Genomic DNA, 27,143 nt, shown 5'->3' on the forward strand with positions numbered 1-27,143 from the left:
GTGATATAAAAACATTAAAAATCTCTTGCATGTTATATCTTTGAAAATCACCTGCATATTCATTTGAGGGAAGGCTTTTATAAAAATATTTGTGTTTTCATTAGTATGTACTACGTAAGTATATTCATCTACTTAAAAGCACGTATAAAGTAAAACTGTGAATTATATTTGCATATGTACAGTTTTATATTAATATTGAACCAATTCAGAGAGTATATAAAAAGTCATAAAATACATATTTTTTGAACTATTTTTGGCAATTGCAACTGTTGATTTACTGAAATAGGTTACTACATGACCAAAACAATCTTTTAAAGAAATTAAAATGATATATCTCACACATTTTCTAGATCTAATGGTATTAAAATAGCTACAAGTAATTTTTTGAAGTGAAAATTTGTCGGGGTCCTCTCTGCCATGTCCCCCGAGGAGGAGGAAAGGGTTGACTGCTGGAGGAGGATGTTGGTCATTTTTCTTTCTGTTACCCCAAAAAACTTATCTACTCAATAAACACATGAGAGCCAATACTCTTTTTATGAGAGGGGGTGTGATGGGTCCGGGCCATACCAACTCAGGCCTGTTTACAACAATGAGTCACCCAACTCTCCTTTATTTATAATATGCAGGTAAAAAGGGGGCAAGGACTGGGAGGAGCTGCTTCTTTGATGGACAGAATAGGGTGGAGTTAGGGGAGTCATCCTCTTAGGGGGAAAATTCCAGAAGGAGACAGGGAACCACTCCCATGCAACAGCCACATATTTCCCGGCAATTCCTAGAAGCCAGGCCTCTGCTCAACCTAGTCTGATTCTGCTAACTAAGGAAGGCTTCCCACCAAAATTTGTATATTATCTTATAACTTTTTCACTGTAGAATACCTTTGACATCCAAAAAGTGTTTTCTACCCATCTTGAAATAATCCATTTCTGCATGTCTGTGTGATTTTGAATTCTTTAGTGACTTATTTGAATGCAAGAAACATTTTTTGTGTGTGCTGAAATTTGGAGGGTGGAAATAAAACAGTAGTTATTGGATTTTTGCTCAAAATGTTGGAGTGGGTGCCCCCGTGGCTCTCACATATTGATTGGGCTTGCCTGCTGGCTCCCATGTCAGGGGGCAACCAGGCTGACCATTCCTCCACCTCCTGCGGGAGCTCCACTGATTCTGGGTCAGGCCATGCTTAATAGTGTGACAAAGGGTGACAGCTTTTCTTGCAGGATACTTTGGGTTCCTGTCTATCTTTTTAGTTTCTAGTCAGCTTATGCTCATGGATTCCAGGTCCTGGTCGTGGATTTAAGCTTGTCTTTGCTCTACCCACTTCATGTTTATCTTTCTTTTTCAACTGCTACCATGCGGTCCTCAGGCTCCCACAAGGAGAGGAAAGATAACATTCTCACAGGGGTTAAATAACACTCATAACGGCTTATCTGTTCTGTTTTTCTGGTTGAACCCTAACCGATCCAGTTATAATGATCATAGAAATAATTGATAAATCAGGAGAGAAAAATAACACAAAATGTAATCTGACAACATAAGGTGACATAAAAACAATGTCCACAGACATCTTTTCAAATAGTTTGCATTCATAAGACTCTGTATATTGTGGCATTCTTAGAAATTCTAGATAACTAAAAGGTGCCAATAACTAATCTAATTAATTAATTAATTAATTAAAATTAATTAATTTCTTAACTCCAAAGCAGCTAATCCTATGTTTCTGGAGCTGGAGTTGTATCAATTCCATCTCCCCTTTGTTGGTGGGAATCCAGCTCATTTCTACAAATTGCAAGTACTAAAGGGACATTATATGGCAAGAGAAAGAAGGATTTGCTTTTTCCTGATTACTTTTCTTGTAAGTGTTGCCCTAGCAATGCTGACAAAAGCAGCTGGTTATAGGAGACAGCTCCTTTAGTTAAGCCTAAGCCAGTTCACCCAAAACTCTGTAAGAACCAGCCAGCCAGTCCTGCCTCTCAGAGGACTGATTCCTTCTGTGGGGCTTCTCATCTTATCTGATGAGGCACGAAAGAAAGAAAAAAAGTATTGTACTTAGAATAGTATGTACTTTTTTAGTTCACTCAGTATCGTATTTTATTTTCAGCATTTCAACACCTGTTTAACCAGATCCTGTGTTACATTATCTCTGTTGACAATGCCTAGAGTGCTTTCTGAATTCCAACTAGATCTTAAATGATAGGAAACAAACACTAATTCTTTTTCACTAAAATAATTTGTTAAAATATTTTGTATTATAACTTCATTTACCACTTCATAAAATGTTTGATCACAAGCTACAACTGATTATCTGCATATCATATAGAAATAAAGAATTACAGTGTGGTTTTTATTTAGCTGGTTTACAAGACACAATACTAGGATAAAGTAGAGCACGGTTATTTTTGCCATATTGCCTGTGACCATAATATATGATCCTAAGATCCTAAGATACTGACTTTTCCTTCCAGATTCTATTGTCAGAATTTATGGATGTGCTAACTTTTTTTCAGCACGTAATTCACTTTTTAAATCTCTTGGTTTCCCTTTGTTCTAGTAGTATTAACATATGCCAGTGTTTACTCTTTCTTCACAATGATTGACACCGAATAATTATTCAGTTGGAAAGTTTTTTTCGAGAATATTCTTATGTCTAAATAAATAAATTATTCTAGAAAACATTTTAAGAATGAGACTATAATAGCATTAATTTTCTACTTAAAAACATTCAGATAACTTAAATTTTATACTGGATGATTATTTACCTTGTTTGAGCCAATTGCTATTTTTTTGTACTTGTTATTTCTAGCACATATTTTTTCACGTGCACAGTCTATATTTTAACACTTTTTGAAGGTGTTATTTTATGAGTAGTTGCACCTAACCTTTGTCTCAAGTGACCTGTTGGGATATCTAGGTGTGACATGCTATCTCTAGGATATTTTTAAATCATAGAGGGGTGAATACATTTTTTTTTTATTGAATACTCACCTTTCTAGAAAGGAACTGTGGTCACTTCAGAATATGTGTTTGTATATATGTGTATATATAAGAAAGAAGGCAGGATAGGGAGGAAGGGGGAAGGGGGGAAAGAGAATGTCGAAGTAAAGCTGTGGCATTCAGAAATAAAGGGAAAATGTCAATTTACCCTGGGCCCTGAAAAACAATCTTTTAAAAGTTCAGGCATGCCCACAACTAAAAAGCAGTGAACTTTAAATGGTTTAGACTGTTAGTAATATATGTACACTGAATTCTGACTCTTTTTCTTGATGATTAGATTTTGGGCTTGGGCTCATAAATGGTCAAAATTTTACAAATCAAATACTTCCAATTATATATCTTGCTTCCCAGATCGTAGAACTATTTAAAGCTTTTCAAAAGAAGTCTCAAAGATGAAAGGTCATTTTTTTAAAGCAGCCTTCAAAATACAAAAGAGTTTCGTAAAGAAATTGGAGAAAAAGTATAGACCAGTTGGGCCTGAAGTTAGTAATTTAGAATAGTTAATAGTCCATTTGTCCCAGGTTTATTTTTTTCTGTTCTTTTCTGTGCTGTTCTGTACAAAAGAGGACAGAAAAAACCTCTGTCTCTCTCTTTCTCTTCCTCTTTGTATGTGTGTGTGTGTGTGTCTACTGACAGCTCCAACATTACATGATCTTTAGCCCTTATAATGCCATGAGAGACCTTTACCCCTAATTGTATATATCAACTTTCAGTGAGGGATTACGATTGACTCTGTTTGGATTAAGTGATTTCCTCTTGGATCAATTGCTATTAACTGGGGAAAGAAGATTTTTTTCCCCTTCTTTTTTCATGTCAGATGGTTAATGTGCCAATGTCTTAACAAGGTTCAGAGGGAGGCACATCTCACACAATAGTGTGAACACCCAGTCATCACGTTTATGAACTGAAGGATCAGAAACAGGCATTTTGTTTGGCTAAGTCTTCACTTGTATCTTTCCTGAGGTCAAAGTACATATAAACTCTCTATCCATATTGACTTTTCTGATGGTACAAAGATTTATATCACCCTGAGATGAAATATGCAACACATAGCTTTAAATTGCCTTGAGTGAATGAGAAAAATAATCAACTTTTGTTTTTATGAATGAAGTGAGTTATTCTATTTATTTTTTATTTTTTGGTGGTACTGGGGATTGAACCCAAGGGTGCTTTACCACTGAATTGCATCCCCTGCCTTTTTTGTTTTTTATTTATAACAGAGTCTCCTTAAGTCGCCCAGACTGGTTTTGAACTAACAATCCTCCTGTTTCAGTTTCTGAGTCACTGGGATTACAGGTGTGTGCTACCATGCACAACTCAGTTATTACATTTAAAATGAATTGTCAAAACTCCATTTTTCCCAAGTTTGTAGCTATCATAGAACAAAACCACTAAATCTGTGAGTAAAGGATAATTTTGTTTAATGTTTCCATTTATACTAACTGAAATAATATTTTATAATTTTATAAAAAGGGCACGAACTGATAAAGTATAAGATTTCTAGTACCTATTATTCCATTTTATGAATGTTACTGAACCATTTCGTGCTATGCCTTCAGCACAACCCAGTTAACACTGTAACACAATTCAGAACTTCACATAATCTAGATGGGCCCATTCATAAATTACTCATCTGGAAATATTTCACATAAGGAAAAATGAACTTGTTTAAGTGATCTGTAAGAGGCAGTTGAAATCCAACCATGTCATAAAGATTTTCAACTATTGAAGTTAGAAAAAAAGTATTGCTAACTCTAAATTCTTTTAGCACTTATCATGTGAACCATTGATTTAGTATTAAAATAACTGAATTTTTCATTTATTTCTATAAAATAACTGATTTTTATCATTTATTTATATAATTTATACACAGAGGCTTTATTTAAACTATAAACTTTGTAAAATTGTGTGTGTTTTAGTACTAAACATAGTAGGCCCTAACATATGTTGGTCTAGTATTGATGGATATTACAGTGCTCTCTTGTACAGGATATGCTGCAGATGAGTTACATGCATAATTCCCTTGCATTATCCCTTGTTTACTCCACCATAAGATATTGTCTTTCATCCATGGAAAATATTTAGGAAAGTTGCCATGTTTGTTTCCATGGGTGATTGTCATGATGCCAAAGAAAATCAGTAGCTTATTTTAATAATTTATCATTAATAAAGAAGGATAATTACAGGACGGCTATTTGTGATAAGATATCCCAAGGATATTCATGCAGAATATAGTTCACTAAACATCCAATGACGCCTTGAATGGGACAATTTCTATGAAGTTATAGAATATTCATATAATCATCTAAACACAATTGTTTTCCAGACTCTTCACTTTTCATATAAGTGAACTTGGAATTAAAGTCCCTAGGTACCAAAGACTTCATCTTTGAATAAACCGTGGGAGGGGATATTTTCCAGAGGCAATTCCTATAGATGTCAGAATATTTCAAGAATTTCATGTTCCAATTTGCAATTGTACAGTAGGTTTATCATTCTATAATTCTCTTCTCCAAAATCTTAAGGGGCATATTTCATAGACTTTATAGTTACAAAGTTCAATGACAGCAGTTGAAAGATTTGACTCTGTGATAGTTCAAAGGAATCTGGGTCATTGTTTATTGGATATGTAGGAACATAGAATATTTTACTCAAAACTAAGGTAAATTGACTTTTTATGTTATAATGAGATTCTATATATACACTTACAAAATGCACTTATAAACTTGTTATCCTATGATATTTAAATTCCAAATACAAAGTACTCAGTGTATTATTAAATGTAATTATTTAAATAAAAATATTTTGATAAGGAATTGAAACCATCCTGTCTTATCTCAAATTGGTAATTTTTTGAATTTGCTAACTTTCCTATATGTTTCAAATAATGTAACATTTAAGAAAAATAAAATAGCATTTTACATTTAATATCAAATGCCTAAATATTCAAGACACAAATAGCTACTAGAGAATTGGTTATGTTCATTTCTGCACTGAAAAGAAAACTGTCCCTAATCTGAACTTTGAGTCTACTGCCAGAGATTTCCTCCAAATCAGTACATAACAAGCAGATTTCTCTTTGCAAATGTTAAATCCCATTTTCTTTAGAATCAACCAGCCTCACAGCTTTTCCTCTCTTGATGTCAATGGTAGGGTTGTGAAAGCAAACAGCTGTCCCTCTATTACTTTTTTTCATTACATGGTACAGACCGTCACTGGCTCTTATAAATTCAGATTGAACTGAACAGGCTGAAGAAGTTCATTTCAGGGTCAAGCTCCCTGAAATAGCATGAAATTGTGCATGACTGGAAATAGAGGGTTTTATCTTTGTGGCAAAGGTTGTAAAACAGGATCATCTGTTCTTTTAACCATTACTCTTCTTGGACTCTGTAACTTTCGCTGATTTCAAGTAGAAACCATCACTTGGTTAAGAGATGGGGGATATTATAACCTACCTATGGACGTGGTCTTGATTGAAGTTCTGCTTCACTGACATATTCAATAAATTATAATTAGTCCTCACAGACTTAATATTCACAAACCCAGGTTTACTGGAGTGTGCTGTGGAAGATTCAGTCATGCAAACTAGGGCAATATATTGATGCACATGTGGTACATACTTTAGTGACATTATTTCTGTTTGATCTGATGTTCCTTCTACACAGCAATATTTCATCAAATCTAAAAATGTCCTCTTTGTAATTCACAATATAAAAATATTTTTTGCAATATCAACCATAAATGCAACAATGTGTACTTCAAGATAACTGAGAAGATATTGTGAAAATAACACTATAATAACTTTTGAATGACTTTATGGATGGTGGTAATCAGATAAATATTCATTCAACAAGCATTCCTAAAGGAGTGGTTAGAACTTTCCACATTCAAACAAAGTCATGTCCAATTAATTTTATTTTTTGATGTAACTAGGAGAAAATAATATACATTATAAAATGAAGGTGAGGCACATAGAATTGCTCTAGGTGCTGATAATATTTTTAATACTATATTAAACTGTACTATTTGGTATTGTCTAAATTTTCTTTATGTTAAGTGCAGGAATATTGAGGCATTCATATTGCATTTTCTAGTTTTTGGCTACTTTAGAATATATCTCATAAAAAACATAATTTGAAACTTATTCTTCATTTTCATACTTGAAGTTATATGTGGAATGCATGTATATATGTATAGGGTCTCACTTGATTAGACACTTGACATTGCTCCTGGTTTGTGCCACATATAGAACTGATATTTATGACCTTCATGTGTCTGAAGTCATATACTGAATTTCTTCCATGTGTTTTATTTTTCATCTGTAATTTATTCTCTCAATTATGCACATAACATTGAATTAATTAAACACAATTTCCCTTGAACAGAAGTTTAACTCCAACCTTTACAATTTCTGTCATATATCATTTAGAACCATTCCAGATTTTTTCTTCTCAAGTGTGAATTTCAAGAGCCATCAATAATTTTACTATAGATAAAAACAATTTACCTCTAGAATTAAAAGCAAGTATTCTAACAGGTTCTGACCCTCAATACTTTTTTTTTTTTTTTTAATTTACAGGTGCATTAGACAAATTAGAGCATTTACATGATCTTTCTTGTTTGCAGTTTGTATAAGGATGCATATATTCATTCTTTGGAAAAAATGGAGGGAATAAATATGAAGTCAATTCTTAAAAAATGTTTAGAAATTGTGATCTATGAGGAAAAATAGAAATTACAAAGTTAGAAAAGATAATAAAGCACCTATATCTTCAAGTATTGCAGGCTTGAATGAGAAATTTCATTCTAAAGTGAAAGTAATGACTATATTTGAATTAGGTTTTTACTTAAGACATTTATTCTAATATTACATTTACTTTAAATTATCTTCATATTACATATGTTCATTTTCTCAATACATTTGTCTATGTGATCATTTTGAAGTTACAAATTCCTAATGTATATAGATCAATCTTAAGTCTGAAATTTAAAAATGTTATGTTTTATAATTATCACCAAAGTACAACTTTCCTTAATATACAAGAATTACTGAATATTTAAATAAGTGAAAAACTATAGAAAATCATGTATATTTGAATTACACTAATAATACTTTTGGTAAACTGATTTTTTTATTTTTGATATTACATTTTTCATTTTTGTTGTGAGAACAATTTGAAATATGTTTAGTTTCAAAACATAGTTGAATAATTTGATATAATAAAATTTAATACATAGTAGTTACTTCAAATTCTGTATAGACGTATTTTTAGAGGCACTTAATATTGAAAACTCTTTCACTAATTTAGGTATTTTCAAATGTACTAGTTGGATGTTTCCATTAGAGCTGAGCAGTATTATCACATATTTTAAAAGACTATATTATTTTGTCTCATAGTCTTTGGAATGAAAAATAAAGAAAAAGGAAAGTATCTTTTTTATATTCATAGAAACCGTATGATAAGCTTAGGTTGACAAAAATTTTATCTATCAACTCTTTAAATAGATAGGTTCAAATAGCATTCAATGGCTTTGTTGGTGCTTTCATATTTCCCAATTATTTTGCCCATTTTCTTGAACTTCATGCCTTTCTAGGATTTCATTTGGGGGATTACAGTTTGGAATAGTTCCTTGCTAGTCTTTCTGCCACATAGCATAATAAGATTATTTTGTTTGGTTTCTCTTTCCCACTCATTTAAATGAAACTTGAAACACAATTTTGATGCTAAGGTAATTAGAGGTTCTGTGGTCTAAAGAATGTAAGACATTTTCAGTTTTCAAGCTGACTATAAACATTTCCTTACATTTTAAATTCAATGATATAGATATTTACAAATGATAATAGGTTAAAAGTTATTGAATTTTTAAAAAAATCATAACCTATTTTTTACCAAACCATCAAATAGATTTAAATTATCTCTATTAGATTGTTAATAGTTTTCTACTGTAAATCAAAAGTGCAGATATTCAAGGAAGACTATGTGGTGGAAGTATGAGTAATAAAAAAATGGTAGATCTTCTTCTGTGAAGCGTCTGTTCATTTCCTTACCCCATTTGTTGATTGGGTTATTTTTATTCTTGGTGTAAAGTTTTTTGAGTTCTTTATAGATTCTGGAGATTAGCGCTCTATCTGAAGTATGTGTGGCAAAGATTTTTCTCCCACTCTGCAGGCTCTCTCTTCACATTGCTGATAGTTTCCTTTTCTGAGAAAAAGCTTTTTAGTTTGAATCTATCCCAACTATTGATTCCTGCTTTTATTTCTTATGCTTTGGGAGTCATGTTAAGGAAGTCTGATCCTAAGCTGACATGATGAAGATTTGGATCCACTTTTTCTTCTATAAGGTGCAGGGTCTCTGATCTGATACCAAGGTCCTTGATTCATTTTGAGTTGAGTTTTGTGCAGGGTGAGAGATAGCAGTTGAGTTTCATCCTGCTGCATATAGATTTCAAATTTTCCCAGCACCATTTGTTGAAGATACTATCTTTTCTCCATTGTATGTTTTTGGCACCTTTGTCTAGTATGAGAAAACAGTATTTTTTGGGTTTGTCTCTGTGTCCTCTATTCTGCACCATTGATCTACCTGTCTATTTTGGTGACAGTACCATGCCATTTTTGTTACTATTGCTTTGAAGTATAGTTGAAGTTCTGGTACTGTGGTACCCCCTGCTTCACTCTTCTTGCTAAGGATTACTTTAGCTTTTCTGGGTCTCTTATTTTTCCAAATGAATTTCATGATTGCTGGTCTATTTCTATGAGGTACATCATTGGGATTTTAATTGGAATTGCATTGAATCTGTATAGCACTTCTGGTAGTATGGCCATTTTGACAATATTAATTCTGCCTATCCAAGAACATGGGAGAGCTTGTTCAACATCTCTAGTAATAAGAGAAATGCAAATCAAAACTACCCTAAGATTTCATCTCACCCCAATTAGAATGGCGATTATCAAGAATACAAGCAACAATAGGTGTTGGTGAGGATATGGGGAAAAAGGTACACTCATACATTGCTGGTGGGATTGCAAATTAGTGCAGTCACTCTGGAAAGCGGTGTGGAGATTCCTTAGAAAACTTGGAATGGAACCACCATTTGACCCAGCTATCCCACTCCTTGGCCTATACCCAAAGGACTTAAAATCAGTATACTACAGTGATGCAGCCACATCAATGTTCATAGCTGCTCAATTCACAATAGCCAGACTGTGGAACCAAACTAGATGCCTTTCAATTGATGAATGGTTAAAGAAACTGGTATATATACACAATGGAATATTACTCAGCCATAAAGAAGAATAAAATTATGACATTTGCAGGCAAATGGATGCAGTTGGAGAATATCATGCTAAGTGAGATAAGTCAATCCCAATAAACTAAAGGCTGAATGATCTCTCTGATAAGCAGTTGATGATACATAATGGGGGTTGGGAAGGAGGCAAGAACGGAGGAAGGAAGGATGGATTGTATAGAGTAAAAGGAGGGGTGGGAGTGATGGGGGAAGGAAATATAACAGAATGAGAGAAATGTCATTACCCTATGTACATGTATGATTACACAAATGGTATGACTCTACTTCATGTACAACCAAAGAAACAAGTTGTACCCCATTTGTTTACAATGAATCAAAATAAATAAATTATTAAAAAAGGGTAAATGTTTCTTTTTTCTGAATATGTTGTCATTCTTTAGAACTCCTATCAGTTATTCTCCTAAATTTTAACCATGCTCATTTTTTAATATCCAATTCTCATTCATTTCTTGTCAGGGTCAAATTTATGAAAAGTGTTTCTATAAATAGGACACTGAAATATAAAGATTAATAGAGTTTAAAGGAAAAGGTTTGAGGGACAAGGGACTTATAAAGCAACCTTCTACATTCTGTCTTAAGATATCTAATTGCATCCTGTTTTTATAAAGAATATTGATTGAAGGTGAAAATTTACTTGAAATAAGATTGTTTCACTAAACCAATGTTTTAGACATTTGATTTGTTAGATAATGTATTATGATTATACTCTTATTTGTGTACATGTGATGTATATTATAATACAAATAAAAATAATAATAGCATTCATTAGAATAATGGAAGAATTAAATATCATAAGAATCAGTAAGAAGAATGAGATTGGAAAATATAAAGTCAGAGAATTTAAAAGTGTTTTGTTTTCTAAGTGTTGCTATTTTTGATATTGCTTTAAAATTGATAAGAATGTTTAGAAGCACAGAAATACAATGCCCCAGAGAGAAAATTGGTCATTGGATTCATATTTAGGATAAATATAGTTGATGAATTCATTCCATTTTCTGACTATCTATTCTTCCTTAGGTGTTGTGCTGCTACAGGATCTCCTAAAAAGAATAAAATTTTTTCTATGAAGATTTTAATATTAAAAATGCGGATATGGGCCCCTTTTATAAAACCTTGATTATTTCTAATTTCGTGGGAAACTTCATTGTTCTTCTAAAGAAGTGATACTCTAAAAATTAAAAGCTTCTCTGTTTTCTTTTAAGTGATTGCATGTAATCACACAGAGCTATGATTTTTAAGAACATATTAATATCCTATGACATTGAAAGGGGAATTAAAAGTTTTGGGTAAGAACAGTTTCTGAGATAAATTAGATCCTAATCAGTTATTTTTTTTCTTTCTTTAGTTTTCTTAGAATTGTGGATACTCATTCTGTACAAATACTAACAACAACAACAAAAAAACTGATCTGGTATCAAACAAACAAAATAATATATGACAAGTTGCTTAGTATGAGTGAAAGTTCACATCTTTCTGCTAGTCACGACCAGCGTGACTAAACTCTCGGGTCCGGTGAGGAACAAAGGGGGATTGGAAAATGAATATTCACAGACACAGATCTTGAAGATTAAGATGGGATCAGGTGGAGTGCTGCTCTCTGATGGAGATGTAGATCTAAAGAGTTACACCAGCAATCTTTACATGTCTCATTATCAGGTTAAAGACTGTGAAGCATTACTCTTTGTATTCAGGAAAGTTACAGAAACTAGGACATCATATGTAGTTTTTCCACAGTTGTAATCCATAGTTGCAAAGTGCAATGTTAGGAGCTTTGTGTAGCTCTCAAGAAAGTCCATTGTTTAAAGTTACTGTAAGGCAGACAGGAACTGGAGAAGTGGAGCTGGTGAAACATTGTGATTGTCTAGCATGAGTTCCTTCCTTCCCAGGAGCTGTGTGCCTGAGATCAAGGTTAGAACTGATAGGGCTCTTGCACAGAGCCTCCTCATGCAGGGCATTGCCACAGCAGCTAAGCATCCTGTGCCCTTGCACAGAAACATTCCCAGTAACCTGGCATGCCGCAGCCATGAGGGCATTAGAGACCCCCAATCTCAGTCACTGTTCTCCTATCCTCTGTCACCGCTCTCCACGGACCACTGTATGTAAAAATTGCTTAAATTTTGATTTTATCATCTTAGGTTTTTATAGCAATTAAAATATTTAGAAGTAAGGTGTAAACAACTTCAAACTAAATAAGTTGAAGAGTTAAACAATTAAATTGAATTGTTCTAACTTCAGAGATATATATATATATATATATATATATATATATATATATATATATACCATGAAGTTATTTAGCTATTGCTTGACTAATCTGTGATAATTCAAATGGAATAATGACATCTATTATGGAGTCTTGATCCAAAGTCAGCTTCTTGGAGTTCCAAGTTCCATATCACTCCCTCTGAAATGCTTTCCTGAATTACCCACAGAAATGGATAAATGAGGTTACCCACCAGTGTCCTGTGCTGCTTGTGCTGCTTTTTTTTAGTACTTATGCTTTGTTTTTTCCTCTGCAAGGGCACAAAATATCCATAAGTTGTTAGATCTCTTATGGTTTTGGAGGGAAAAATGATAATCAAAGTGGTAATATTATGTTTTAATTTTTTTAGTTTATACTCTTTAATATTACATAGAAAGATAGGACTTCTCATTTTTTATAAAAAGTTTAATGCAAATATAAATTAATAAAATGTTCTAATGCTATTTAATGTACACCTAATTATGTGCAATGAACTTTAAAAAATATTAAGATTTTTCATACTTTAAATACAACCTAAAGGCAATGAGTATATTGAAGTTATTTTACAAATAGCACTATTCAGTTTTCATTCTTTTATGGATTATTTCTGTTTAAAAAGATAGACATTTATAGATACTGTATTATATTAAAATGAGTCTTAAAATGTCAGTAGTCTCAGATGATTATATAGCATGCAAAGCCAATGACCAAATCCCATGCAGAAAAGTATTCAGAAAGATTAGTATGGCTGGTTGTGGTGGCACATTCCTGCAATCCCAGTGGCCCAAGATGCTGAGGCAGGAGAATCCCAGTTCAAGGTCAGCCTAAGCAACTTTGGGAGGCCCTTAGCAACTTAGTGAGACCCTGCCTTAAAATTTAAAAAGAAAATTTAAGATAATTGGGGATATGGCTCAGTGGTTAAGCACCCCTGGGTTCAATCCCTGGTACAAAAAATAAATTAGTAGATAAGTCTATGTTAAATAAGTTTGGATCTTCAGTAAAGTAATGTTCTGTGTAGAGATGTTTGTCATCTGGATCCAACAGCAATGATGATCCATTCCAGTAAGTGGACAGTTGACTGAATCCAGATCAGCAAATATGGGATGAAGAACAAGTATGCTTATGATATAATTCTAGGGATTCAAAACCACTCAAATATTAAATACACATCAAATGAGTCATCACTGACTTTAATAATTGTGACTACCATTGTGGAATCCTATTATCACATTGATTATTATTATTATGCAGTTCAGCAAATCAGTCTCAATTTAAACACATCTGAAATGTGACATTGATATATGTGGAATCATTTTTGGTAATATAATTGCTAAGATCTTTCCCTTAAAAATTCCAAGTTTTTCAAGTCCATCTGCTTCTTTCTAGTGTAGATCTGTAGCCAGACTTCCTGGGTTTGTAATCAGACCCGAACCCTTATTGTGTGATATTAAACTCAATATACTCAATGTCCTTTTCAATAAAACAAAAAAGTCACAATGGTACTAATCAATACCATAGGTTTATAGTGAGTGTTAAATGAATTTATTTAAGCAAAGTTCTTATAAGAATGCCTGGCAGGGGCTGGTGAGATAGCTCAGCTGGGAGAGTGCTTGCCTCGCAATCACAAGGCCCTGAGTTCGATCCCCAGTACTGAAAAAAAAAAAAAAAAAAGAAAAGAAAAAAAAAGAATGCCTGGCAGGTAGAAAATACAATGGAAGTGTTCGTTATTATTTCCCCACTGGAAGTGTCTGAGTTTAATCTTGTAGACTCTTTAAGGACTGTTTCAGATGATTAGTGCACGCATGACATACACATGTACAAAATCTTAGAGTTGCAATTTGAAAGTCTAGGGTGGCATGTGTTTCCTATCTTTTTATAGCAATAAGGGATTTTTTAAAAGTATTTTTATTAGTTGTTGATGAACCTTTTATTTTATTTATTTATATGCAGTGCTGAGAATCGAACCCAGTGCTTCACACATGCTAGGCAGGCACTCTCCATCTGAACCACAACTCCAGTCAGTAAGGGATTTTCATAATGTGTCAATAGCCTAATTATTTTTCAGAGAAAGAGCTGGGAATACCTTAACAAAATCTACACATTTTGTTTGTTGATGTCTTTAATATGACTATGTCTCCAGGTTGGGACATAAGTTTCTAGTTTGGGACACAAATCACAATTTCTTGTATACTTAACACATGCTGTTTGCTTGCCAGCAGAAGAGGAAGAATTCTGTCACTTATTTGGAATGATAAATGATTAAATTACCATTAATGATAAACTTCCTGTTACTAAAATTTTAAAAACGACCCCTTTCAAAGAAACTATGGAGTCACCGTTGGTGTCACCATCACAATGCCAGATTCGCATTTATTTCCCAAATACTCTGGGGAACACTAGAATGACCTTTCATAACTTCATACTGATTGCAAGAAGAGTAGCACAAAATAAAATGAAAAGCTGAAGGAGTCACCTGGACCCTTCTACTATGAACAGCTTTTTAAATTGTAGAATCTTCTTTTAGAGTTAGTCATTTCCTCCGAGTTAAATTTTGCCATCAACAAACAATAAGTAAAAATAATCCAAGAGGATTGGAAGGCAGGGAATGTGCCATACTAACTCCTGGAGCTAATTACTTAGCATCTATCCTGGCAAAGAATAACATTATCCCACGGCTGGATCATCACAATGATATTCTCTGTCTCACTACCGTCAAAATTTTTTCAAATTTATCTTCTAATTTTTTACATACTACATTTGGATTCATCATGTACAAATGGTGTACATCATTTCATTTCTATGGTTGTTCACGATGTAGATTCATACCATCCATGTAATCACATATGTACATAGAGTAATGATGTCTGTCTCACTCCATCATTTTTCATACCCCCTCCCTCTCATTTCCTTCTACATAATCTGAAGTTCCCCCATTCTTCTCTCACTCCCTACCCCCCCACTCCCATTATATATCATCCTAAACTTATCAGGGAAAACATTCAGCCTTTGATTTTTTGGGATTGGCTTATTTCACTTAGCATGATGTTCTCCAATTACATCCATTTATTTGCAAACACCATAATATTATTCTTCTTTATGACTGAATAATATTCCATTGTGTATATATACCACAGTTTCTTTATCCATTCATCTGTTGAAGGGCATCTAGGTTGTTTCCACAATCTAGCTATTGTGAACAGAGCTGCTATAAACATTGATGTGGCTGTGTTACTGCAGTTTGCTGACTTTAGGTCCTTTGGGTATAAACCAAGAAGTGGGATAACTGGGTTAAAAGGTGGGTCCATTTCAAGTTTTCTTAGGATTCTCCATACTGCTTTCCAGAGTGGCTGCACCAATTTGCAACTCCAGCAGCAATGCAAAAGTGTGCCTTTTTCCCCACATCCACACCAACATCTATTATTGTTTGTGTTCTTGATAACAGTCATTCTAATTAGAGTAAGATAAAATCTTAGAGTAGTTTTAATTTGCATTTCTCTAATTACTAGGGATGTTGAACAATTTTTCATATATTTATTAATTGCCTATATGTCTTCTTCTGTAAAGTGTCTGCCAGTCCGTTGGCCCATTTATTGATTGGGTTCTTTGTATTTTTGTTGTAAAGTTTTGTAAGTTCTTTATAAATTTTGGAGATAAGTGCTCTATCTGAAGTGCATTTGGAAAAGATTTTCTCCCACTCTGTATAGGCTCTCTCTTCACATTCTTGATTGTATCCTTTGCTGAGAAAAAGCTTTTTAGTTTGAGTCCATCCCATTTATTGATTCTTGCTTTGACTTCTTGTGCTTTGGGAGTCTTGTTGAGGAAGTCTGATCCTAAGCCAACATGATGAGATTCAGGCCTACTTTGTCTTCTATTTGATGCAAGGTCTCTGCTCTAATTCCAAAGTCCTTGATCCATTTTGAGTTGAGTTTTGTGCAGGGTGAGAGGTAGAGGTTTAATTTTATTTTACTGGATATGGATTTCCAGTTTTGCCAGTAGCACCATTTGTTGAACAAGCTATCTTTTCTCGTTGTATGTTTTTGACTCCTTTGTCTAGTATGAGGTGACTATTTTTGCGGTTTTTGTCTTTGTGTCTTCTATTCTGTACCATTGGTCTGCCTGTCTATTTTGATACCAATACCATACTGTTTTTGTTACTGTTGTTCTGTAGTATAGTTGAATGTCTGGTATTGTGATACCTCCTACTTCACTTTTTCTACTCAGGATTGTTTTGGCTATGTGAGGTCTCTTGTTTTTCCAGATGAAGTTCATGATTGTTTTCTCTATTTCTATGAGGATGTCATTGGGATTTTAATTCGAATTGCATTGAATATATTTAGCACTTTTGGTAGAAAAGCCATTTTGACAATGTTAATTCTGCCTATCCGAGAACATGGGAGATCTTTCCATCTTCAAAGGCTTTCTTCAATTTTTTTCTTTAATGTTCTGTAGCTTTTATTGTAGAAGTTTTTCACCTCTTTTGTTAAATTATTCCCAAGGTTTTTTTTTTTTTTTTTTTTTTTTTTTTTTTTTTTTTTTTTTTTTTGAGGCTATTGTGAATGGAGTGGTTTTCCTAATTTCTCTTTCAGAGGATTCATCACTTATGAACAGAAATGCATTAGATTTACATGTATTGATTTTATATCCTGCTACTTTGCTGAATTCATTTATTAGTTCTAGAAGTATTTCTAGTGGAGGTTTTTGGATCTTCTAAATATAGGATCATGCCATCAGCAAATAGTGACAGCTTTAGTTCTTCTTTTCCTATTTGTATCCCTTTAATTTCTTTGGTCTAATTCCTCTGGCAAGTATTTCAAAGATGATGTTGAATAGAAGTGGTGAGAAAGGACATCCCTGTCTTTTTCCAGTTTTTTAGAGGGAATGCTTTCAGTTTTCTCCTTTAAGAATGATGTTGGCCATGGGCTTAGCATAGATAGCCTTTACAATGTTGAGGTATGTTCTTACTATTCCTATTTTTACTAGTGTTTTAAGCATGAAGTTGTGCTGTATTTTATCAAATGCTTTCTCAGCATCTATTGAAATAATCATGTGATTCTTAACTTTAAGTCTATTGATGTGATGAATTACATTTATTGATTTTCAGATGTTGAACCAACCTTGCATCCCTGGGATAAACCCCACTTGATCATGGTGCACTATCTTTTTAATATATTTTTGTATGTGATTTGCCAGTATTTTGTTAAGGATTTTTGTATCTATGTTCATCAGGGACATTGGTCTAAAGTTTTCTTTCCTTGATGAGTCTTTGTCTGGCTTTGGTATCAGAGTGATACTAGCCTCAAAGAATGAATTTGGAAGGGTTCCCTCCTTTTCTATTTCCTGGAATACTTTGAGGATATTGGTATCAGTTATTCTTTAAAGGTCTTGTAGAATTCGACTGAGAATCCATCTGGTCCTGGGCTTTTCTTGGTTGGTAGGCTTTTGATGGTTTCTATTTCGGTGCTTTAAATTGATCTGTTTAGAATGTGTACATCTTTCTGATTCAGTTTGGGAGAATCATGTGTCTAAAAATTTGTCAATGTCTTCAATATTTTCTATTTTGTTGGACTACAGATTTTCAAAAAACTTCTAATTATGTTATGTATTTCAATGGTGTCTGTCATGATCTTCCATTTTCATCCCAAATCTAGTAATTTGAGTTTTCTCTTTCCTTCTCTTTGTTAGTGTGGCTAAGGGTTTATCAATTTTGTTTACTTTTTCAAAGAACCAACTTTTGTCAATTTTTGAATTGTTTCTCTTATTTCAATTTCATTGATTTTAGCTCTGATTTTAATTATTTCCTGTCTTCTACTATTTTTGGTTTTGATCTGCTCTTCTTTTTGTAAGTCTTTAAGATGTAATGTTAGGTCATTCAGTTATTGACTTTTTTTTTTTTTTTTATGTAAGAGCTCAATGCAATGAACTTTCCTCTTATTACTGCTTTTCATAGTGTCCCAGAGATTTTGATATGTTGTGTCATTGCTCTCATTTACCTCTAATTTTTTTTTTATTTCTTCCCTGATGTCTTCTGTTATCATTGCATCATTCAATAGCATATTATTTAGTCTCCAGGTGTAGGAGTAGTTTTTTTTTGTTGTTGTTGTTATTTTATCATTGATTTCTAATTGCATTCCATTATGGTCTGATAGGATACAGGGTAGGATCTCTATTTTTTTGTATTTACTAATGGCTTCTTTGTGGCATAGTATGTGGTCTATGTTGGAGAATATCCATGAGTTGCTGAGAAGAAAGTATATTCACTCCATGATGGATGAAATACTCTGTAAATATCCATTAAGTCTATATCATTGATTGTATTATTTAGTTCTATAGTTTCTTTGTTCAGTTTTTGATCCATCCAGTGGAGAGAGAAGTGTGTTAAAGTACCCCACTTTTAATGTGTTTTAGTGTATTTGATTCTTAAAATTGAGAAGGGTTGTTTGATAGATGCTCCATTGTTTGGGGCATAAATATTTAAAGTTGTTAAATCTTGCTGTTTTATGCTTCCCATAAGCAGTATAAAATGTTCTTTTATATCCCTTCTGCCTAACTTAGATTTGAAGTCCACTTTATCTGATATGAGGATGGAGACCCCTGCTTTTTTACTGGGTCCATTTGCATAGTATGTTTTTCCCCATCCTTTCACCTTTAGTCTGTGGATACATTTTTCTATGAGATGAGTCTCTTGAAGGCAGTATATTGTTGGGTCTATTTTAAAATCTAATCTGCCAGTCTATGTCTTTTGATTGATGAGTTTAGGCCATTGACATTCAGGGTTATTATTGTGATATGATTTGTATTCCTGGTCATTTGGCTTATTTTTGATTTTTAACTTGACTTGCTTTCTCCTTTGATTGGCTTTTCCTTTAGGGTAGTTCCTCCCTATGCTGACTTGTATTGTTGTTTTTCCCTTCCTCCTCACGAAATATTTTGCTGAGAATATTTTGTAGGGCAGGCTATTTGTGAATTCTTTTAACTTTTGTTTATCATGGAAAGATTTTATTTCATCATCAAATCTGAAGGTTAGTTTTGCTGGGTATAGGATTCTTGGTTGGCACCATGTTCTTTCAGAGCTTGAAATATATTGTTCGAGGCCCTTCTTGCTTTTAGAGTCTGGGCTGAAAAATCTGCTGATATCTGTATTGGTTTCCCCTTATATGTAATCTGATGCTTTTCTCTAGCAGCCTTTAAAATTCTATCTTTATTTTGTATGTGAGGTATTTTCATTACAATGTGTGTTGGTGTGGATCTGTTGTAATTTTGTGCACCTGGTGTTCTATAAGCCTCTTTTATTTGATTTTCCATTTTATTTTTCAGGTTTGGGAAATTTTCTGATATTATTTCATTGAACACATTGTTCATTCCTTTGGTTTGTATCTCTGTGCCTTCTTCAATCTCTTAATTCTTAAATTTGGTCTTTTCATGATATCCCATAACACGTGGAGGTTCTGTTTATGACTTCTTAACATCTTCTCAGTTTGTTCAACTTTATTTTCAAGATTAAACATTTTGTCTTCATTGTCTGAGAATCTGTCTTCCACGAGATCTATTCTGTTGGTGATGCTTTCTATTGAGTTTTTAATTTGGTTTATCGTGTTTTTTATTTCAAGTATTTCTCCTTTTTTTTTTTTTTCAGAATCTCTATTTCTTTATTGAAGTGTTCTTTTGCTTCCTGCATTCACTCTTTTAACTGTTTACTGGAATGGTCATGCATTACCTGCATTTGCTTTCTTACTCATCTTTTGCTTCATGTATCATTTTAATTATGCAGATTCTAAACTCTTTTTCTGTCATTTCTACTGCCATGCTGTCTTTGGATTCTATCACAATAGCATCTTGGTTTGTTAGGGACACCTTCTTCCCCTGTTTTTTCATATTGTTTCTGTATATTCCCCTCTAGCAGTGAAGATCAGAGATACTGAAGTTTCCCCCCCCTGCAGGATTATTATGACCCTGTAGTTTTCCACTACCTCTTCTTTGAAGGGGAGATCAATACCAGTAGAACCCAATACAGAGAAAATGCAATCCTGAGCCAGACAGCCTCTATAGAGACTTTAACATTATTGTAATAAGCAGGATGAGTTTGATTACCATTTACTGTATTTCTAGCTGTGAACAAGAGGATGGGGAAGGGTGTAGGATGTGAGTGAGTAAATAAAGGTACCTGTCAAAGGGCCTGCAGTCTCCTGTGTCTCAGGAAGGGAGCCACCCTTCCAGCAATGATGACCATGCCCTCAGAAATAATTCAAAATACCTACACCAGCCTCCAAAGAAGCTGGGGAGCCCCAGCGAGGGTGTGTGGAGTCAGCACGGAGACAAGTGTAGTGTCCCTCATCAGTAGGGGGACAGGTGGTCAGGCTCAGCTACTGGCCTCCATCCTTGGTGTGGGGGCAGGCTGGGGGGCTCACCACAGGCATCTGACCTTGGTGTGTCTTCTGTCAACATTTGAACATTGTTCTTTTACTTCTTATTCCTTTTACCTGTGGGATATTTTTTAACCTTTTGAAAAATCTCTAATCTACAGGAAATTTATAATAATAATATAATAGATATCTATATTCTCTTCACCTGCATCCACCAATTGATAATATTTAATACATATTTTTCCTCCCCCTCTATATTTTCTTAATTATTTAGTATTTAGTTGCATACTTAGTGAAAGTTCTCTGCTAAAATTTCATTGTTTATTTTTAAGAACTAGAGTATTCTTTTGTTTAACCACAATACAATTATCATATACTGATATAATACTATTATCTGATATATATAGTTCATATTTATGTTTCCCCAGTTGTCACATTTTTTTATAGTTACATTCAATTTTTCTTCTAGATTTATTCATGAAAAACTATAGATTTGGCTTTAATGTTTTTAACTACATCATTCTATGGCAGTCAGAGAAATCTTTTCTAAAGTTTGAAATCCATGATGTCATCCACTTGAAACTGTTTTTACAATGAAATGCAAACTTCTCCTTTCTTCTCTAGTCCCATATCATTTATTATCCAGTTTTATGGTTTGGATGTGAGGTGTCCCCCAGAATCTCACATGTGAGACAGTGCAAGAAGGTTCAGAGGAGAAAGGATTGGTTGTGAGAGTCTTAACCCAATCAGTGAATAAATCCCCTGATACGAATTAACTGAGTGGTAACTGGAGGCAGGTGGGGTGTGGCTGGAGGAATTTGTTCATAGGGGTGTGATTATGGGGTATATATTTGTATATGGCAAGTGGACTCTCTCTCTGCTTTCTGATCGTGTGAGTTGCATCCCTCTGTCATACTCTTCCGCCATGATGTTCTGCCTCACCTTGAGCCCCGAGGAATGGAGCCTGTTGTCTATGAACTAAAACCTCTGAAACCATGAGCCCTCAAATAAACTTTTCTTCCTCTGCAATTGTTATGATTCAGTCCTTTAGTCACACCAACAAAATAGCTGACTAACACATCCACTCCAAATTATTTTTCAATAATATTGAATTAAATTATTTTTTAAAAAACCCTATGGCTTCTCATATACATGGTTTTGTGAACAATTTTTCTCCATCAAAATATTCTGTAGCCTTAATTCCTGAGGATTTTTAGTTCCTCTCTTCACTTGACTAATTCATCTTCTATGGATCACAACTAATACATCAGTGCCAATGAAAAACCTCATCTACTAATCCTCTGCTGACTGTTACTAGAAGGGAAGACAATGAATTGTATTTACCTGCTTACTTACCAGAATCCCTATCTGTACTGCTAAATTTCACAAATAGGGAAATTTACATCTTGCTCACCACCTTATTCCTTCAGTCTGTTTCATGTTTTTCACGTAGTTGGTTCAGTGAATGCTGTGCAATAGGACACATTAAATCATAACTGCTACTTTGAATCCTTTGATGATTGAGTGATCTAGGTAGGTCTTAGGCTATTTCCAAGTTTGAGACAGGTTGCAAAATTGCTCCTATTATTTGGGCCCTGAAATTGTTTTCACAATTCAGCTTATCTCTCTTTTAAATGAACATTTGTGTGTTGCATTTATTGTTACCCTAAAATATAAGGGACTTGGGGGGGAGTTAGCCAATGCACTTAAAATTATACCTAGACAGGAGGAACAAGTTCTGGCAGTCTGTTTCACAGTAGGGTAATGATCATAACAACTATAATCTATATTTCAAAATAGAAGATTTTAAATATTCTTATCATGAAGAAATGATAAATATTGGTGGTTATTGTTGTGCTAACTGGCTGGGTTTGATGATTATATTATGTATTCCTATATCAAAGCATCACAGTGTACATCATAAATATGTACAATTACTGTGTGTTATTAAAAGTACAATAAAATTTATAAAAGTAATTGAAGTCTAAAGTTCAGGATATGGAGTCTCTCCTGAGTCCTCCAACTCTCAGAAGTTTGAATTAGAATTGCATGATTAAGTTTAGATTGAAAACTTATCATCAAGAGTAAAAGATTTCTAGGAAAACATGTTATCATTACTGGTAACATTGGAATTTGGACAAAAATGTCCATTAACTTGCTGCATCTAGTTTATGGTTTTTCTAATGGAATGATTCTTTTCTAAACATTTATCCAATATATTAGTAACTACCTCAGAAAACCTGTATCTCTACCCTCAAAGGTAAGACATTCTAAAAATTTTTATATTTCTATTATTTTAGCAAAGATATTCACAGATTCATAAGATCTGTAAAAACCTTAAAAAATTCTACTCCACCCTTTCCTCTCCAGTAAGGCCCATGAATGCACTGTTTCAGATACCAATTTTTACTATGTTAAGAAGAAACAGACCCAACTAGGAATGCAGCCTTCCTCTAGTTGGCCATCTCGAATCTCTGAAACACAGAATTGAGAGAAGCAATTATTATTTTACTGTTATTGTTGCAATACAGACCCAGAACTATTTGTGTTACAGGAAAGGATTCAGAAGATTATGATAAAAGAAATTTGATGACTCCAATCAGGTTGGTCTATAGAGAAAAGTGTGATTTTATCCCTTCAAGATTGATGCAAATTAAGTGAAGTAGTGTTGTACCCCAGGATTGACTATGACAATAAGGGGGTCTACACAAAGAAACAGTGAAAAATAGGGAAAGACTATAGCTGTAAGTTTAGGTGAACTAATCCTATCATTTGCTGATTAAAGGACATAACAGAAAGACTAAAAATTAAGTGTCACTATTGAAAGACTGAGTTGTACAATTCAGAGAATCTCTATGATTTGGGACAGCAACAAACACATCTGGAACATGACAACATTCTCAAAACAGTTCTACATGAATACAAAATGACTGCACTATCTATACAGAGTCCCCTAAGTTACTCTAGAAAACATTATTACATGGTTCCAGTATTACATACTGAAAAAAAATAGCTGTAGTACATACCAATATAGTTTATTATTTTGTTTATCCATTTGTTATGCATTCAAAATTGTGTATCATAGACCAGAAAATCAAAAACTAATTTTGAATTAGTAAGTAATGAAAAAAAGTTTATCAAAAACTTATATCAATGTGAAGTGATTGGTTCTGATTTGCAAAGATAAACACAAAAATGTTTCTAACTTGGAGTAGCTTGCAGTTTAGTTTATAAGACATGCAAAGAAAAAGTTATTAAAATTATAAATAGGACTGTGTATAATGTGCTATGGATCACAGCAGCAAAAAGTAGCCTGGGGATTTTCATTTCATGTTTACAGGGTGGGCGAGGGGTTAATGGGTCACTTTCCAGTAATATATCTATATATCATTCTCATGAGTGCAAACTTTGAAGTTGCTTCACCCTTGGAACCTCTTCTAGGAGTAAGATGACCAAAATAAAGTACTCATTTATTGACCTTGTACATCCAGTAAAGATCTGAGATGTCACCGAATAGTCAAAGACAAATTCTTTGTAACAGAGCAAACAGAACTGTTCTTGATGTCTAGTCTACCTTCCAGGGACATATTCAGAACTGATTGAAATGGCAGTAGCCAAACTTTTACTCCCTCTGTATTTTGGTTTCTTATTAGTTTGCCCTGATATGGTTCAGAAGGGCAAAGGAGAGGAGGGATGTCAGCAAGATGGCAAAATAGGAAATCCCAGGTCTTATGCCTCCTACCTTAGCAATAGCAATTAACAAAGATACATATGCAAAATACCTTTTGGAGATTTCCAGAAACCAGTTAAGTGGCTGCCATGCCATGGTTGAGTATAATGCCAAGAAGGAACATCATTGGAAAGGGTAAGAAAAGTAATTTCACTTTACACACATTTTCTTTTCCTTCAAGCCTGCAATAAGAAATAGGGAAGATCCCAAATATTTCCCCCTTAGTACATGGGGTGAAGAGAGGGATTTTTGTATTTTTTGGATTTTGAATTTTCAGAGTGCTGTCCAAGGGTTTGGTTTCTGTTTCATCTTCTCTGGAGTATTGAGGGAACAAGCATAGTTTGGATACCTGGAAGCGACTAAGAACAAAGTGGAATTGGGGGAGGGTGGCTTGCTGTGACTATGACTCAATGCAATCATGAGAAGTTCAACTCAAAGCTTCTACCTCAGAGAGGAGGAAGCGGAGTGGAATGTGCATACAGTATTATGGCTTTTTTGGAAGGCTGCCAGAGGGACAGGTATCTGTCTTATCTGACTCAGAGCATTGACAGGAAGCTAGCTCTTTTCATATGCACAGAAACCACTGAGAATAAGAAAGACCGAAAATTTGCTGCTGAATTACCAGAAATCTTTCAGTGTTCCAGAGGAACAAGAGATTTTAAGCTCCTGAAAAACAAAACAAAACAAACAAACAAAAGAAAACCGAACAGAAACTTTAAGAAATTGCATGTACAAGAGCAGAAAAGTTATTTTCTTTCCAAAAAGGTTTCATAGGACCTTAGAATCTCAGGCTATGCTCATTGGTAAGGGTCTTTCCCTATACGAAATTAATTTATATAAATAATAAAAATTGTACCTTTCTTCTAATGAAAACCACACACATATTCATGAGTTTTTTAAGGACAGGGATAAGTTCTGAGAGCTATGTCCTTAAATGCATTTGTTGTGCAAACACCATGAAGTGTGTGCACGTACCACAAACTTAGATAGTATAGTATACCACACAACGAGGCTATATGTTATATATCATCATGTATGTAGTCCATAGTTGACTGAAACATTGTCATTGACTATATATGAAAAGCATGTTCAAACCTCCCTTGCAAGTATAAAGCAATTGAAGAACGGAGAGAAATTTTTTTAAAAAAAGGGAATAGAGAAGAGAGTGATGGGCTTGAAATCTGTTCTTGTTAAAAGAATAGAGATGGACCCTTTGCTACAATTCACCCCTCAATTTTGACTATTGTTTTCCTGTAAGAGAGAGGGAAATTGAAACCGTGTGAGCTCTGACCTGCAGGATTAGGAACTCTCATCCTGGCCCTACTTCCTTTCTGTTATGAAATCCCAATCCAGCCACTTTTCCCATTCCTGTTCTTTCAAGACCTTTTCGGACCACTCTGGGATCCTCCCTACCCGCCTCAATGGCTTCCTTATGTGAACAATGAATCTTTTCATATACTCTTGGTGCATGTGTGGCATCACCAGTCTTGACATTGAAACCAAAATTTCATGGGGATCCACAACAATTTGACTAAGTGATTTTAACATTTATTCTTTCATTTTCTATTCCTGGTTCCATTTCAGAACAGTTTCATGGTCTCTTTTCTCTTAGGACAGGCAGCAATAGCTCTGCTACCTCCTTTTCAGTAGTTTGTTCTTATCAAGAAGTTATTAGTTTTGATTTAGGGGAGTTAAAGATTCATATAAAATGTCCCATGCTACTGTGCAATTGCTACTTAATTATGAAATTTAGATATAGAATTTGTCACAACCAAGAAATTTATTTAAAAGATTCTGAACATTCAATAAGATTCTAACTTAAAACATGAATTATGAGAAAGTAATTTCTTGAATAGGTTATGCTAAAGAGTTCGTGCTTTTTATGCTTTCTGTTCATTCAGTGACAAAATCCATACCAGATCATCATAAAGAGATTTTAACTAATACTTTTAAGAAAACATGAATCAAATAACAGGTGGCAAATAAATTGTCATAAGCAACTTCTATAACAATAATCCCATTGAAATTCCATCATTTTCTATACTTATGTGATTTGTATTGATTGCTATAGAATGTCTTGAAACCCCAAGTATCTTCTCCATTAAAAATATATTCCTAGCTTAATTTAAAAATAGTGATGTTTCTCAATTACTTATTTAAATTAATCAACCTGAAACTATATGCATGTAGTTTATAAGAATCATTTATCGATTCATTGTTTCTTTTATTGATATATGTATAATTATTTTATTTGACATTAATCTATTAGTACTTATTAATCTCACTATTATTGATTTATTTATTATGTGGAGCGATGTGAATATGAAATTGAACACTGTAAGTTTTCCAAAGCAATCCATATGTAAGAGATAGAAAATTAGATTGGTAATTGTGCCGTGGCATTGGTCTTCTCTCACAGATGCGTATTTTATTTTTTAGTTTTTTGATATGTTTTTGAGTTTTAGTGAAATGTTAGATGAACATGAAATTGGAAATGCAATTACATTAGGGAAAA

General features: G+C 33.7%; 1 non-coding gene across 1 annotated transcript; it reads right to left on the minus strand.

Moving 5' to 3' along the window:
- Window positions 1-3,799: 3,799 nt before the first annotated feature.
- Window positions 3,800-3,901, minus strand: LOC124978547 (small nucleolar RNA U13). The gene has a single exon (XR_007107523.1). It is a non-coding gene; the product is annotated as a small nucleolar RNA U13 (small nucleolar RNA).
- Between the last annotated feature and the right edge of the window lie 23,242 nt (window positions 3,902-27,143).

The sequence above is a fragment of the Sciurus carolinensis genome, chromosome 2 (assembly GCF_902686445.1).
Source record: "Sciurus carolinensis chromosome 2, mSciCar1.2, whole genome shotgun sequence".
Lineage (NCBI taxonomy): Eukaryota > Metazoa > Chordata > Mammalia > Rodentia > Sciuridae > Sciurus > Sciurus carolinensis.